Source organism: Pteronotus mesoamericanus, unplaced genomic scaffold, assembly GCF_021234165.1.
Source record: "Pteronotus mesoamericanus isolate MK-2021 breed Mesoamerican mustached bat unplaced genomic scaffold, CSHL_Meso_final contig_46, whole genome shotgun sequence".
NCBI classification, from domain to species: Eukaryota; Metazoa; Chordata; class Mammalia; order Chiroptera; family Mormoopidae; genus Pteronotus; species Pteronotus mesoamericanus.
In genome coordinates this window covers 2,141,284-2,155,058 of record NW_026555170.1, presented here as the reverse complement: position 1 = coordinate 2,155,058, position 13,775 = coordinate 2,141,284, and the positions used below count along the sequence as shown (strand labels likewise).

Sequence of the window (13,775 nt, the reverse complement as noted above, 5' to 3'; positions counted from 1 at the left end):
GACTTCAAATCAGAGCTGCCATGGAACATCTGGGCTGAGGGAACATCGTGTTTTTGTGTGCATGCAGGCAAAGGCCAGGAGTGCCCCACTGCAAGGAAATGGCCAGCTGGGGGAGGGGAGATGGGCCCACACCACTCCTAGTCTGGACTGAACTGGGCCCAACCAGTCCAGTCCCACACCCACTTCTGCTGCTTCTCCCTAGATTGGAATCCAGATAAGGAAAAAGGTGATCTGTATCACCTCTCAAGGCCTTCAGCTCTGCTGCTTGTCACGTCCCTAACCTGCCCCTCTACAGCACCTTGAAGCAGACTCTCGGAGTGAACTTTTATCGCTCCACTCTTCTCACCTCTAACTGTTCTCCCTTTATCAGAAGAAGCTCCTGCCTTATTGTGTCCTTCAGTTTCTCCTCTGAAGCCAGCTGACAAGCCAAGTACTCCTGCTCCCTCTAATAAATACTGAATTCTTGCTGCTCTCTTCCAGTTAACCTCAAGCATCTTAAAGGAAAACTCTCAGCTTTAATCCTATGTTCAAAGAGATGATGTGAAAGGTGAGAACAGGTCAAGCTTAGGAGTCAGGTACTTGATAAATGAGAAGAAGTGGGTAATTTATTTAAAGTCTTGTGCCTCTATTTCCTTAGCTCATAAAAATGGGGACCATAATACCTACAAGCACAGGCTGGAAACCAGACCACACAGGTACAGGTACCACACCTGGCACATTGCCTGGCAAGGAGTAAACATCCAATATCTTTTCATTTTTTCTTCCTAAATCTTGTTGGTTCGCCACCACCTCAGTCTAGTCATTATGTCACCAGACGTTCCCAGAGATTCCCCTACTTCCTATTCTTTTGAATCTCACTGCCACATAGATGGCAGCAGTCTGGCTCCTACATCAGGCTCTCCTTACCCTTCCTGCTAACCCATTCCCCTCCAGCCTCTCCCCCTAGATGTAGTGGAGTTAGTTAGATCTCCTGGTTCTAGTTGCAACTTTGTCAGTGATGAAGAGTTGTACACTGTTAAGCAGGTAACTAAATCCCTTGGCCTCTCCAGGCTTCCTCATCTAAATTCATCCACTGGGCAATAAATAAGGAAATAAATAAAGCCAAATTCATTCAGTCATTCAATAAATTCAACACATATTTATTGAGTGCCTACTGTGAGCCAAGCCCTGGGTATAGAGCATTAACTAAGACAGGTATCTATCTGCCTGCCTTCATGGAATAAACGAAGAAAGAAGAAAGCAGCTGTCATTTCAAGCAATGATACTGTACCTACCCTGCGGGAAATAAAACAAGGTGTGGTGATGCGGAGAGTGCCCTAATGGGGCCTCTTTGGTTGGGGTGATGTTTCAGCTAGAGGGAGCACAAAGACATGGGCTCTCAGGTGGCAACGCCCTGAGCACTAAACGATTTTTGATCCAGGTCTCTCCCCAGCTTGAATACATGTAGCCATTCCTTGACTACAATATTATGTTAAAAGTTGTTTGATTGTTTTGGAGGCCTTCCTCACCCTGGCCCAGATCTACCTTCCATGTTGTATGGAAAGATCCCAGGTCGTGTGTAAATAGAATTAGATGTGTCTAGGCATGTCTGTCAACAGGGTAGCACTGCCCTGCCAGGAGCCTGTTTGCATAAGGAATGAGAAGCCTCAGGGAGAAAGCTCACTGTGATCAAAGGACTGGCCTGCCCTGTGATCCTGACAGTAACAGATCTTATCCCTCCCAGGCTCCAAAGAGACAGGCAGTTCTGTCACTAAGAGACCTCCCCGCCTAGCCCAGACCATTCCTAGCCCAATTCCTGGGGATGGGGGTGGTGAGCCCTGGAACCCAGGCAGTGTGCCTGGGATCTTTGTGTAGAGTAACCCAGAGGGGAGACAAGCTCCTCCCACATTTTGCCAGCCTCCCTCAGCAGCTTGCCTTCCTGGAGGGCTCCCATCAGAGAAGTGGCTTCCCAGAGGCACGTAGAGTGGTCAAGACTTACCGTGGATCCAAATGAGCAGGTGGAGGCAACAGCTAAGGCAACTGGAGTTGAGGCAGGAGACAGTCAGGAAGGAGGAAACTCCAGAGGTGCCCCAGGAGATAAAGAACATGGATAAAGGGCAGAGACCCTGTCCTAAGTCTGGTAGTTTCTGCATCGGGAGAAGCATTGAATCCTAATGAATCAGGACTGCCCCTGCGCAGAAGATGCTACCTGACCCCTACTTCATTATAATGAATTAGCACTGTGGGACCCTCTTCCCAGTAGCCAATCAAGGAAAGGACGGCCCACCCTAAGGAATAAAAGTCCTCTAGCCCCTGAGTTCCGCCCTTTTTTGCCCTGCTCCAGCTGCCCCTGCTGCTTGCTGCTGCCGCGGCTGTTAGGCTCTTCTCCTTTCTTCTCTGTTCCACTCTGCTCAGAGTTGGCCTGTTCCCATGTTCTATGTGGCTTAATAAATCTGCTTTTCCTCGCTTTCTGCTATAAGCTCTATGTGTTCAGTTCAATTTTTTGTCCGCGATCACCAAGAACCTGGTTACCTGTGCCCACCTGTGACAGAGTTACTCAAGGTATTGAACGGGGAGTGGTGGTGCCCGCCGTTGGTCAGGATCTGGGCAGGAAACACATAGTCCTCTCACAGAGATGGCTGAAGGAACTTAAAAGATCTCTTATGGGGATGTGGTCGGGGTTAAGGAAAACAAGTAAGAGATGGGAGTAGTACTCTACGGTTAGTATGGGGGAAGCTGTAGGCCTGAAAGGGACAAGGGGAGAAGCGGTCATTGGAACCAATGGGCCAGAGCTGGAGCTGCAGAGGCCACAGAACACGAACTGTGACCTTCGGTAAAAAGGTGCAGCCCCTGAGGAGCTGTGGCCCAGCAGGAAGCAGGTCACCTTTCAGTTGCCGGCTGCTGCCTAGTGTTGGCCAAAACCAATCAAAAGTCAAAGGGCAAGGAAGTATGGTCAAGGCAGTCCATGGAAGTCAGCCTCAAGGTCACAGGGCAGGTTGGAGAAGAGCAAAGAAGAGAACTAAAGGGACACAAAATAGTCAGCACACTCCTTTGGCCCTCAACACCCACAGGCTGATGAGGCCCAAGGAAACTGGCATTATATGAATTCCCCCTCCACCTCCCCGCAAAAAAACACCCTATCTCAGGAACAGGGCCAACTATCCTTGAGCTCCTGTTCAAAACACAAGGCTTACATTCCAAGGCTTGCATTCAAATCCCAGCTCTGTCACTGTATCAGTTACCTACAGGTGTCTTTACAAGTTAGCACAACTGGGTGGCTTAAAACAACAGAAATGCATTCTCTCACAGTTTTGCAAGGTGGAAGTCCAAAGTCAAAACATATAAAACCACTACAAGTAACTGGTGCATGAATGCACAAACTATTCAGTGAAACAGACTAAAAATCTGGAAAAGCAAAACATCCATACCCTGGAATTTAGTATTTTGACAAAAGCCCTTCAGTCAATGTGAACTTTTCCATAAGTGATCTTGGGACAGTAGATAGCTCTTTGAGATAAAATAAAATATGCACACTTCACCCCCTACACCAAAACAAATTCCCAAAGGATCAAAAATTTAAATATTAAAAATGAAATGATAAAAATACTACAACAAACCATGGGATAACATTTTTTATTCTTACATTGGGAGAGAAAGGCTTTTCAAACGATGGCACCATATCAGAAGTCATTTATAAATTGCTCAATACAGGTGTTCACAACTGCCACTGTACCACCATTGCTCTTGAACACCAGAGCGACCTCTAGCTCCCCAAGCTCTTTCCGAAGAAGGAAGATAAGTAAAGAGGTCTCTGTGTCCTGGCTCAGGTAGAGGGGTGGTAAAGCACCAAGGAAGCAACTGGCTACAAAAGGGGTTTTCAAGGCACGCCCTCCACTGGAGGGGTAAAGAAACCTCATCGTTACAGGCCTGGTACCATGGCACTCCATGAAATTAGACATTATCAGAGGTCCACTGAACTTTATGATTTGCAAACTTCCTTTGCAGCGGTCTCGTGTGAGCAATTGCTTCAGGACTTAAAAACAGATCTGTGCTTCCAGAATGCAACTACTGTTGCTTTGCAGGAGGCATGTGAAGTCTATCTGGTTATTTTTGAAACGCCAATCTGCGTGCTATCCATGCCAAACATGTAACAATTATGCCAAAAGATATCTAGCTAGCACACCGCAAACGGGAGAGTGTGCTTAAGAATCTGTTATGATGGGAAATGTTTCAATTTTTTTTTTAATTTCTCTTCTTCCTGTTATTGTTAGTTCTGAACATTATATTTTTTTCCCATGGGGTCAAAAGGTAACTAAGTATATGATTGCAAGTGGAAAATAGGGGGCAGAAATCAAGTATTGGCAGTTTTCCCTTTTTCATTTGTGAGTGAATTTTTAAAAATGTAAATGTGGGGACAGAAAGCATTAATGCAAGTCAAAATGTTTCAGTGAACAAGTTTCAGCAGTTTGACTCTATAACAATTATAAATAAACCTGTTAAATTTTTCTGAACAATGCCGGCATTTGGATTTTTTTTTTTTTTTTTTGAACAGGCTTAATTCACTTTATTTTTTTGTATAAAGGTATGTGGTGGCTGCAGCTGTAGCCTGCCCTATACCCTCCCTCCTCACAGAAACTCAGGTGTGGCTCTTGACTACATGGTCAGTGAATTCTTGTAGGGAGACCTGGTGAACACAGTCTTTGGCCAGAGGTCGGGGGTGAGATAGCTATAGGTCTTAGGGACAGCATTAAAGGTGGCCTTGACAAAGTTGCCCAGAGTGGCAATGTGGCCCCCGGTCGAGGTATAACAGTCATCAATACCAGCCATCAGCAGCAGCTTCTGGGGCACAAGAGCTGAGAGGATGCCAACGCCCCTGGGGGTGGGAATGAGGTGCGCCAGCATGGAGCCACAGTGGCTGGGGGGTGGTCAACTTACAAGTTGGTGTGGGGCTTGCCGATCTCATCCCCCTTAGCCTGGCCCCGCAAGGACAGTAGAGAGCTGGGCCAGGATGACGGCCCCACAGATGGCAGTGGCTACTTTCTCTGAGCATTTAACACCCAGACCAACACGTCCATTATAGTCCCCAGTGGTGACAAATGCCTTGAACCAGGTCCTCTGGCCAGGGTGTGTCTGCTTTTGCAGGGGCATAGTCTTCAATACCTCTTCCTTGAGGGATGCCCCCAAGAAAAAGTCAATGATCTCAGATTCCTGATGGGCAGGGAGAAGAGATGGATCTCCTTCAGGGACTTGATCTTCATGTCCTTGCCCAGGCGGCCCATTGTCGTGAAAGGGATCCACTTCTTGCCTGCATGACCTTTGTAGCCTCAGCCCAATCTCGACCCTGGCCTTGACCTGCCACCCTAACCAAGACCTCAGTGCCCGAGGCCGCTGCCAAATCCTCCACGGAAGCTGCCACTGCCTCCTGCTCCGGGGCCTCCAGGGCCTCCCGCACAACACCGGCATCATCCGCCATTTGGTGTCTCCTTAGAAAAGAAGCTGGATTTTTAAAAAACAAGTAAACACTCTTTTTGATGGCAAAAAAAGAAAAAAATTGCTTAATACATTCGGTTACATAAATACAGAATTTTTCCCCATGAGAAAACTAATACCATAAGCAGAGTCAGTTAACAAATGAAAAGCTAGCAAAATACATTTGCCAATTATAACACATACCAAGGGCCAATTTTCTTAATATTAAAACAGTTCTTACAAATCAATAAGAAAAAGATTAACTCAATAGAAAAATGGAAAGAAGTACATAAACAGTCCACAGAAAAAGAAATATAGGTAGTTCTTAAACATATGGAAAGATGCGACTCTTCATCATTAATAAGAGAAATGCAAATCAAAACTACAGCAAGATAGCATTCTTCACCTACAGAGTAAGGAGTCAGCAATGTTTGCTAACACAGTGTTGACCACTCTCATACCCTGCCAGCTTTCCCTCAAGGACAGCATATGGCAATATGCATCAAAAATTCAACTGGATATGCTCTGAGACCCAGCAATAGTACTATAAAAATGTATTTTACAAATATGTTCTCACAGATGCTTAAAAAAATATGAGCAAGGTAATACTTTGCAGTGCTGTTTGTTATGGCAGCTTGAAATCATCTAAATGTGGATGTTTGTACCATGGAATACTAGCTTTTAAAAAAGTAGGGGTAGACTTGGCCTCCTTTATTTGCCCAAAGATGAAACCATATCCAAGACATACAAAGGTGAACTTTATCAAGCCAAGGGCAAGGGAAGGAGTGCAGGGGGGACCAGCTAACCGCTGGCAGTCCCAGTGTGCTAGCCACACCCCCTGCCCAGAGGCACAGTCACTTTGTCCCTAAGGAAGCTGAGGCATCAGGGCCTAACCCAACATAGGCCCTACCAAGGTCATGTGTTTACACAGTCCTGTGTTTCTATCAAATTGGCAAGAGATATTTTAACCTCAGTTGGTTTAGATCACTGTGCCTTTCCCTTTAGACTTCCCTCTGTCACACTTCCCCTTGTCTCAGGTGACCTTGAAGCAGCCAAGGGCATTTTGGGGATCTGGCTAAGGGGAAGGAGGGTTGCAGACACGTAACTTGTAGGTTTTGTGGGACAGATTTATGTGACTTGCAGTAACTTCCATACAGGCTTAAGTTATTGCTTGCCATCCCGGAGCCCAGATGTCTTCCAGAACTATTCTACTGCCTGCTCACTGTGCCACCTCATCTGGGATGGTCACACAAATTCTGCATTAAGCAGTTAGTTATCATTTTAAAACACCATGTTATTTTTCTGAATTTTAGAGTGTTTGTGGTATTTGTTTTTCAAAATGTGTAATTTAGTTTGATTCTTCTGTTTTGTACCAAAAATTTCAAAGCAAAATGCAGAATACCTTGCTAACCTCTGTCTTTAGGGGAAAAAGAAAAAAGGAGTGTTCCTCCTATTGGCTTAGACCTTAGGAGTCCAGATAGCCTGACAGTAACTGCCCTGTTTGAACCCCCCAAAAGGGAAAATTTGTTAGTAGGAAACACAAGTCCTCTGTTTCATAATGGCCCTTTGTTCCCCCTGCAGAGTCCCCAAAACCAGAGTTTCTCATACCTACATGAGTTGCTCTCTGTCTCTCCTTAATTATGTTACAAATTAACAGACTGACTCCATTGTTTCACTGTTGGCAAACATTCAGGTGACAGAGTTTTTCATGCGGGCACTGGCGCTTCTGTAGGACAAATTCCTAGAAACAGAATTGCTGCACTAAAGACCGTGCCTGCTTAGATTATTCTCCAGAATTATGGTACATTCCCGCTGCTAAAAGTTATGTGGCCAATAAAAATAATGAGGTAGATGATTTATCAGTTCCTTAAAGCGGTGGAGCAGGGCACAGGCTGCAAGACAAGACACATGGCATGATTTTAAAATAAGGGCGGGTAGAGGTGGGTAGAGAATGTGGGACAGGACTTCCACTTTCACTTTCTGCTTCTTAATGCTTTACGGTTTTTAAAAATATTTTAAAATATTTTTAATAATCAGGTACTGACTTTATAACTTTTATATTAATAGAAGGTAGACCTATTCTTATGCAAACATATCAATACCCAAGAAGGAAATTCTTAAGAACGTTCCAACTGACATGGAGGGGCTATTCACTCCTCTCCTGAGTTCATTTCTGAAGGATCATTCCTAGAACTTCACGATTACTGTGCATCTTGGCTTGGGCTAGTGAAGAGAGCATCTGTCCCTGACATCACACTAGATATGCTGATTTCTACCTTGCCTCTGTCCTGACAATAGTTCCAGCCCTAGAAGCCTGGGGTAGGGCTCATAGAGATCTACTCCCTGGCTTCTCAGAGACACCAGAGGATACCCACAATCACCCCATATTTACTGCCATGCGACACCAATGCACTTTGGGAAATCGTTGCACAAAACCAAGGGCAACGTTTCAGAGCTCTGCTGGTGCTGAGCCGCGTCTTTGAGGCTGACTGTGAGGGCATTTGGATTAAGTGGCTGTGGAAGGCTAGGGATCTGGTGGGGGACAGTGAGCACAGCGTGTGCTGGGGCATATTCAGAGACTTGTCTGGAAGACACTGAGAGGAGGGTAGGGGGCAGCAAAGCTGGTCAAATGGGGGCTCCAGAGGTCAAAGGCCATCACAAGTCAAGCAAAGCAGGGTAGGCAGTGGGGAACTTCAGGAAGGAGCCTCTCTGACAAGTGTAGTGTACGACTAATTAAAGCTACCCCAAAGCTCTAGCTCCTGCCCCCTCACCTATCTCATCCAATCAATCATCAAGTCTTACAAGACTTGCACGATTGATTTATCTTTCCTGCAGTGGGTAAGTATTGAGTGCCCACCATGTGCCAAACTCTGTTCTAGGTGCCGGAGATATATCCGCAATCATGGTCCCTACTTTCATGGAGCCTATGCCTAGAGCTGAACAAATAATGACATAATGACATCATTATAATTGTATTAAGTGTTATGAAGGAAAAGGAATGCTGTATGTTTTACCTTTAAAAATAATCAACTTCATTTACCTGTGTTTTCTATACTTACCTCAAAAACCACTACCTTCCTCTTTTTCTTTTCCTGTACATACAGGCTTTACTTTCAGAGCACTTTTCGGTTCTTAGCAAAGTTGAGTGCAAAGTACAGAGTTCCCACATGCCCCTTCCCTCCACACATGCGCAGCCTCCCTCACTGTCAACATTCAGCACCTGCATGGTACTTTTGTTACAATAATTTACATTAGGACCCCTCTTTGTTTGTTTGTTTGTTTGTTTGTTTGTTTGTTTGTTTGTTTTTACTCTAACACTGTATTAACACTGAAACCCACAGCTCTAGGCAGCAGAGAGCCTAGAGTATCGAAGAGGGAACTGACCACTTAGATTAGTGTGTTGCGCAAGCAATACACTCACTGCTTTTCCTTATTTTACTCATGAACGTGCCCTTATCTTCTGAAACTTATTTGGTTCAAAAGCCACAGACAACACCCTTGCCCAGGCTACTGGAATGACCAGATTGTCCCTCCACTGCCATGCCTGATTCTCTTAACTCTGAACTCCTGGAGAACAGGAATTGTATCATTGTTCTCGATATCTGCAGTGGCTAGCATTGCCTGGTGCTTACTACTGACTCTGAAGCGAGACACCCAGTTAATTGAAGAAAACCGCTGTCTTGATGCCATAAGCTTGCTCACACATTTTCAGGAACTCCCTAGCAGTAGTTTTCCAATATCCTTATCCATGGAACCCATTTGGTTATGGCAGTTGAGCATAGTGATTAAAGAGGTAGACTCTGTCTGGAGCCCAGACACTATATCCCAGGTCTAAGAATTCCAGTTTTCTCATGTTTAAAGAGGATAATAATACTACCTAGTCAAGGAGGTAGGAGATGGGGAGGGGGGCATTAAATAAGATAAAGTACATAAAATGCTTACTAGATGTATGATAAACATTTATAATCATCAGCTCTTAGTGTTGTTATTGTTCAAAGGAAATCGTAAAGAAAGCCCAAGATATGAGATATAAAATCAGTTGATATGATCTGAACACCATGGTTCTACCAGCTTATAGGACTGTGTCTAACCTCTCAGCCCTGTCTGACACTCCTCACCCCAAAGTTCACTGCTTACCTTTACAATGTTCAGGCCATACTGATCATTTACTTTGCATCTGTATGTCATGCAATGTCTGAATTTTTGTCCATGTTGTCCTTCCACTTCCTCTGACCCACCCAAACTCTACTGCAGTCAGAGGTCTCAATCAAACACTACTTCCCACTTCCTGTTGAAGCCTTTCTTGGCCACTCTAACCTCTTCTCTGATCAAGTAGCACTCACTGTCATTACCAGCTGTCTTCAACCTTCCCCTTCTTGTTCCTCCTCCTCCTAACCTGGAGAATTCATATGGCAGATATACTCTCTGAGTATGACCACAGTTGTACAAAATCCCTAGTTATAATGCTGCTGGTCTCTCATTCAATAGGTTGCAAGTGAGCATGAGTGACATTTATAGAAGCATAAATTTCAAGAGGCTCTATTTCATCTAGAAGAATCATTCACTAGTATACTAGACTGAATAGTGTCCCCCCAAGATTCATGTCCCCCCAGAGCCTCAGAATGTGATATTATTTGGATATAGAGTCTTTGCAGATGTAATCAATTAAGAACAGGTCACACTAGATTACAGTGGGCTCTGAACTCAATAATGATCAGTGTCCTTATAAGAAGAGGAGGAGACAGAGAGACCCAGAGGAGGAGAAGACCATGGGAAGATGGACAGAGACTGCAGTGATGCAGGAGAGGGACAAGCCAAGGATGGTCAGGAGCCATCAGAGGATGGAAGAAGCAAGGAAGTATTCTTCCCTGGAGCCTAAAGAGAGAGCACGGCCCTGCTGACACCTTGATATTGGACTCCTGGCCTCCAGACTGTGAAAGAATAAAGTTCTGTTGTTTTAAGCCATACAGTTTGTGGTCATGTTGATAGCAGCTCAAGGGAAATAATACAATTAGCTTCAACATTTAAACTATTTTTAGTAAAAAATTATTTCTATGCCATTTTATAGTGCCTCACATCCCCCTACAGGAGCAAGTGGTTGAGTGACCTCTAGGACGTATTTGACCTCATCACATACTGTCCTCCATAGTTACCATCAGAAATGCTAAAAGACAGTGGTCACAAACAGTGGTCAGGCAGATCTGCTGGGTCAGCAGAGCCTGAGATAAGCAATAGAGAGTGACAGGGACTCCGATGAGCTGGAGATGTAATGTCCGGTCTCAGTGGGCCAGTAGTAACTCAGCTCTAGCAACTTCTTGCCATAGCTCTCCATTGTTCAAGAAAAAATAGTAAACCTGATCTTTTATGTGAAGTAGAATTTTGTTTTTATGTTGGCAGCTGCGGTAGTTTGCAAAACATAACCTCAGGTTCTTCTCCGTCTGTATGCACACCTTTTGCAACGTGACCTAGCCATTCCTCCCATCACAGGGTAGAGCCTAGCCCAGCCTTGTGTTTTGTGTTGACCAATAGGATGCAGTGTGGGTGACATTTGTAACATTGTGCCAACACCCCAAGAGGCCTTGGGACTTTGGGTTTTACCCTCTTGGAATTCTCTGCCATCATGTAAAAGAGCCCAGTATCACCTGAAGGATGGTGAGAACCCACATGGAGAGAGGCCATGTGGTCAGAGAGAAGCCAAGTTATCCCAGCCTTTCCAGCAGCCTCAGCCGAGGTCTCAGACACATGAGTGAGGCCATCTAGGACCAACTAGCTGAACTGCCTGCCCACTGAATCCAACCATGTACATGTGCCCAGGTGAGACCAGCATGAGAACCACCAGGGCAAACCACAGAATCTAAGGAAATGTAAATCACTGTCATTGTAAGCCACTAAATTGGAGTGGTTTGTTAGACAGCAATAGAGAACAGGCAGAAATTATTAAAGCACCATGCCCACCGAACACCTCAAGTTACTAGCTAGTGATCTCTTAACTGTGAACTCCTGGAGGACAGGAATTGTATCTTACTGTTCTTGGTATCTGCAGTGCCTACCATTGGCTGGTACTTACGGCTTAATAAGTCCTTTGTGAATAAATGAATGTGGCTGGAGGACAAACTCCTGCACAGCTGCAGCTTCTGTGGGGATAGGTCTTTGTCATACATGCCTTTTTCCTCCCAGCAGAGACCAACCGTTCTCCCTGCAGTTACATATTTCTTTTTTTTTAAGTTTGATAAATAATGAATTAGTAGTGCAAATCACGTAATCGGATAGAATTTTGGATGGCTGATGAACAATTAAGCCAACAGGAATTTTGGTGACGGTGTGTTACATCTTGGGAGAACAAGAGAAGGTCACTCTGTCCAACTACAACCTCAATGAAACAATAATAAAGAGTCTAGATGAAGGCAGGAAACAGAGTGCAGCCAGATCCACCTGAAACTGGGAGACTCCAAAACCAGGCGAGAGTATGGTCAGTAGCCAATGGGGTGCTCAGTTAGGAAGTGTTAGAATTTTCAGGATAGAGAAAATAATACAAAAACAACCCAAAATGGAATTGACACTTAATCTCCCCTGCCTTAGAAAAACCTTTTGTGCTCTACATAATCACTCACATCAGAGGTAATAAAGCATTCAGCGCCTGGTTGAATCCGTGTACTATAGCTTTGTCTGCACGACCAGGGTATGGAGCTGGCCAGGAAACAGGCAGGTCAAGGCCTTGGCCTACTTTCTTTCTCTGCCCTCTGCCACCAGGGGGACAAGGAATGAAGAAGACTTCTCTCTGAGGTTGAGCAACCTCCTTAAAGAACCTAAAGAATGGAGAGGAAAGGGGCTCAGCTCCGCTCCCCATATGCACACACACCCAGCCCATATACCTCTTCCCCACTCCACCCTGTCAGCTAGGGACTGAGGAGATGGGACTTGGCCGTTCTGTATTTTATCCAGTGTCCCTGAGTGGGAGTGTCTCCTTCTACAGGCTCCTCTGCACACTGCTATTTGTGATATGAACTCCTGGAGTATTAGACCTGGAAAGGGTCTCAGGCACTGTTTGGACCAGTCCAACCCATGCATTTTACTACTTAAGAAGTAAGCAATTTCCAAATAGGAGCATGAATTCCAAGGCCTTTGCTTAAAAGTCTGAAGGTCAGCCCTGGCCAGTGTGGCCCTGTTGGTTGGAGCATCGTCCCATAACCAGAAGATTCCAGGTTCGACCCCTGGTCTGGACCCGTATTATCTCTGGTTCCGGTGTGTAGATGTCTCTCTCTCCCCTATCCTCTCTCTCTTCCTCTTACTCTAAGAAAAAGCAAAGAAAAAAGCAATTTAAAAGGATTTAAAAAGAATTCTGAAGTTCAATCTCTGGGTTGTCTGGCTGCCTCATTTGAATGCAGCCTTGGATGTTTACATTTTCCCTATCTTAAAATTTATTTTTCAATCACAGTTGACATACAATATTATATTAGTTTCAGCTGTATATAGCAATTAGACATTTTGTATACCCTACTAAGCGATCACCTAGATAAGTCTAGTACCTGTCTGACAGCTTACGTAGTTGTTATATTATTGACTATATTCCCCATGCTGTACTTTACTAGATGTTCACTTTTACTCTGATTTTACCCATGTGATAAGGAACTGGCTACAGCATAGTGGAAAAGATTGCTGGACCTGGTGTTAGGAGACAGCCTTCGAATCGCAGCTCTGTCCTCAGGAAACTGCAACTGTAGTCATTACGTAAGCCCTATGTGCCTCACTTTTCTCAGCTATAAAATGGGGACAGTAATAGAAGCAACTTCTGTGGATTGTTAGGAGAGGCTTAAGTGAGGCGAGCTATGTAAAAGGCATGATGAAGCACCAAGAGGTGAGCACTCCCTAAGTATTATCTACTTCCATTGCTGTGGTTCTTAAAAAGTATCTCTGAGCTTTGGTTTGAGATCTCAGCAAACTTGGAGTTGAGACACATAAAGCACTCCCCTAATATGCATCACCAAAATATGGCAGCTTTTATTATTTATTATAACTCTTTGTATCCGCAAAGAGTTATAAATAAAAACACTGTCTCTGCTCTTTAGGACGTTACAATCTAGTAGAGGAGACACAGAGGTCTCCCTAAAAATGCAGTTAACAAGACAAATCTATGATTACTAAGGGCCAAATGACTGGTGATTCAGAGAAGGAGAACCAGTCTTCCAGAGGTGGTCTGAGAAAATTTGGAAGAGGATCTGGATGTGAATGAAGTTCGCACAGGGCAGGGGCATTGATTGCTTTTCTAACCTTTCTTCTCCCACCCTCCCACCCCACCCTCCACCTTGTTACTGCTGCCCCCTGGTGCT

The 13,775-nt window shown here is 44.7% G+C and overlaps 1 pseudogene; it reads right to left on the bottom strand.

Moving 5' to 3' along the window:
- Window positions 1-4,543: 4,543 nt before the first annotated feature.
- LOC129074112 (40S ribosomal protein S2-like) lies at window positions 4,544-5,452 on the bottom strand (annotated as a pseudogene).
- Between the last annotated feature and the right edge of the window lie 8,323 nt (window positions 5,453-13,775).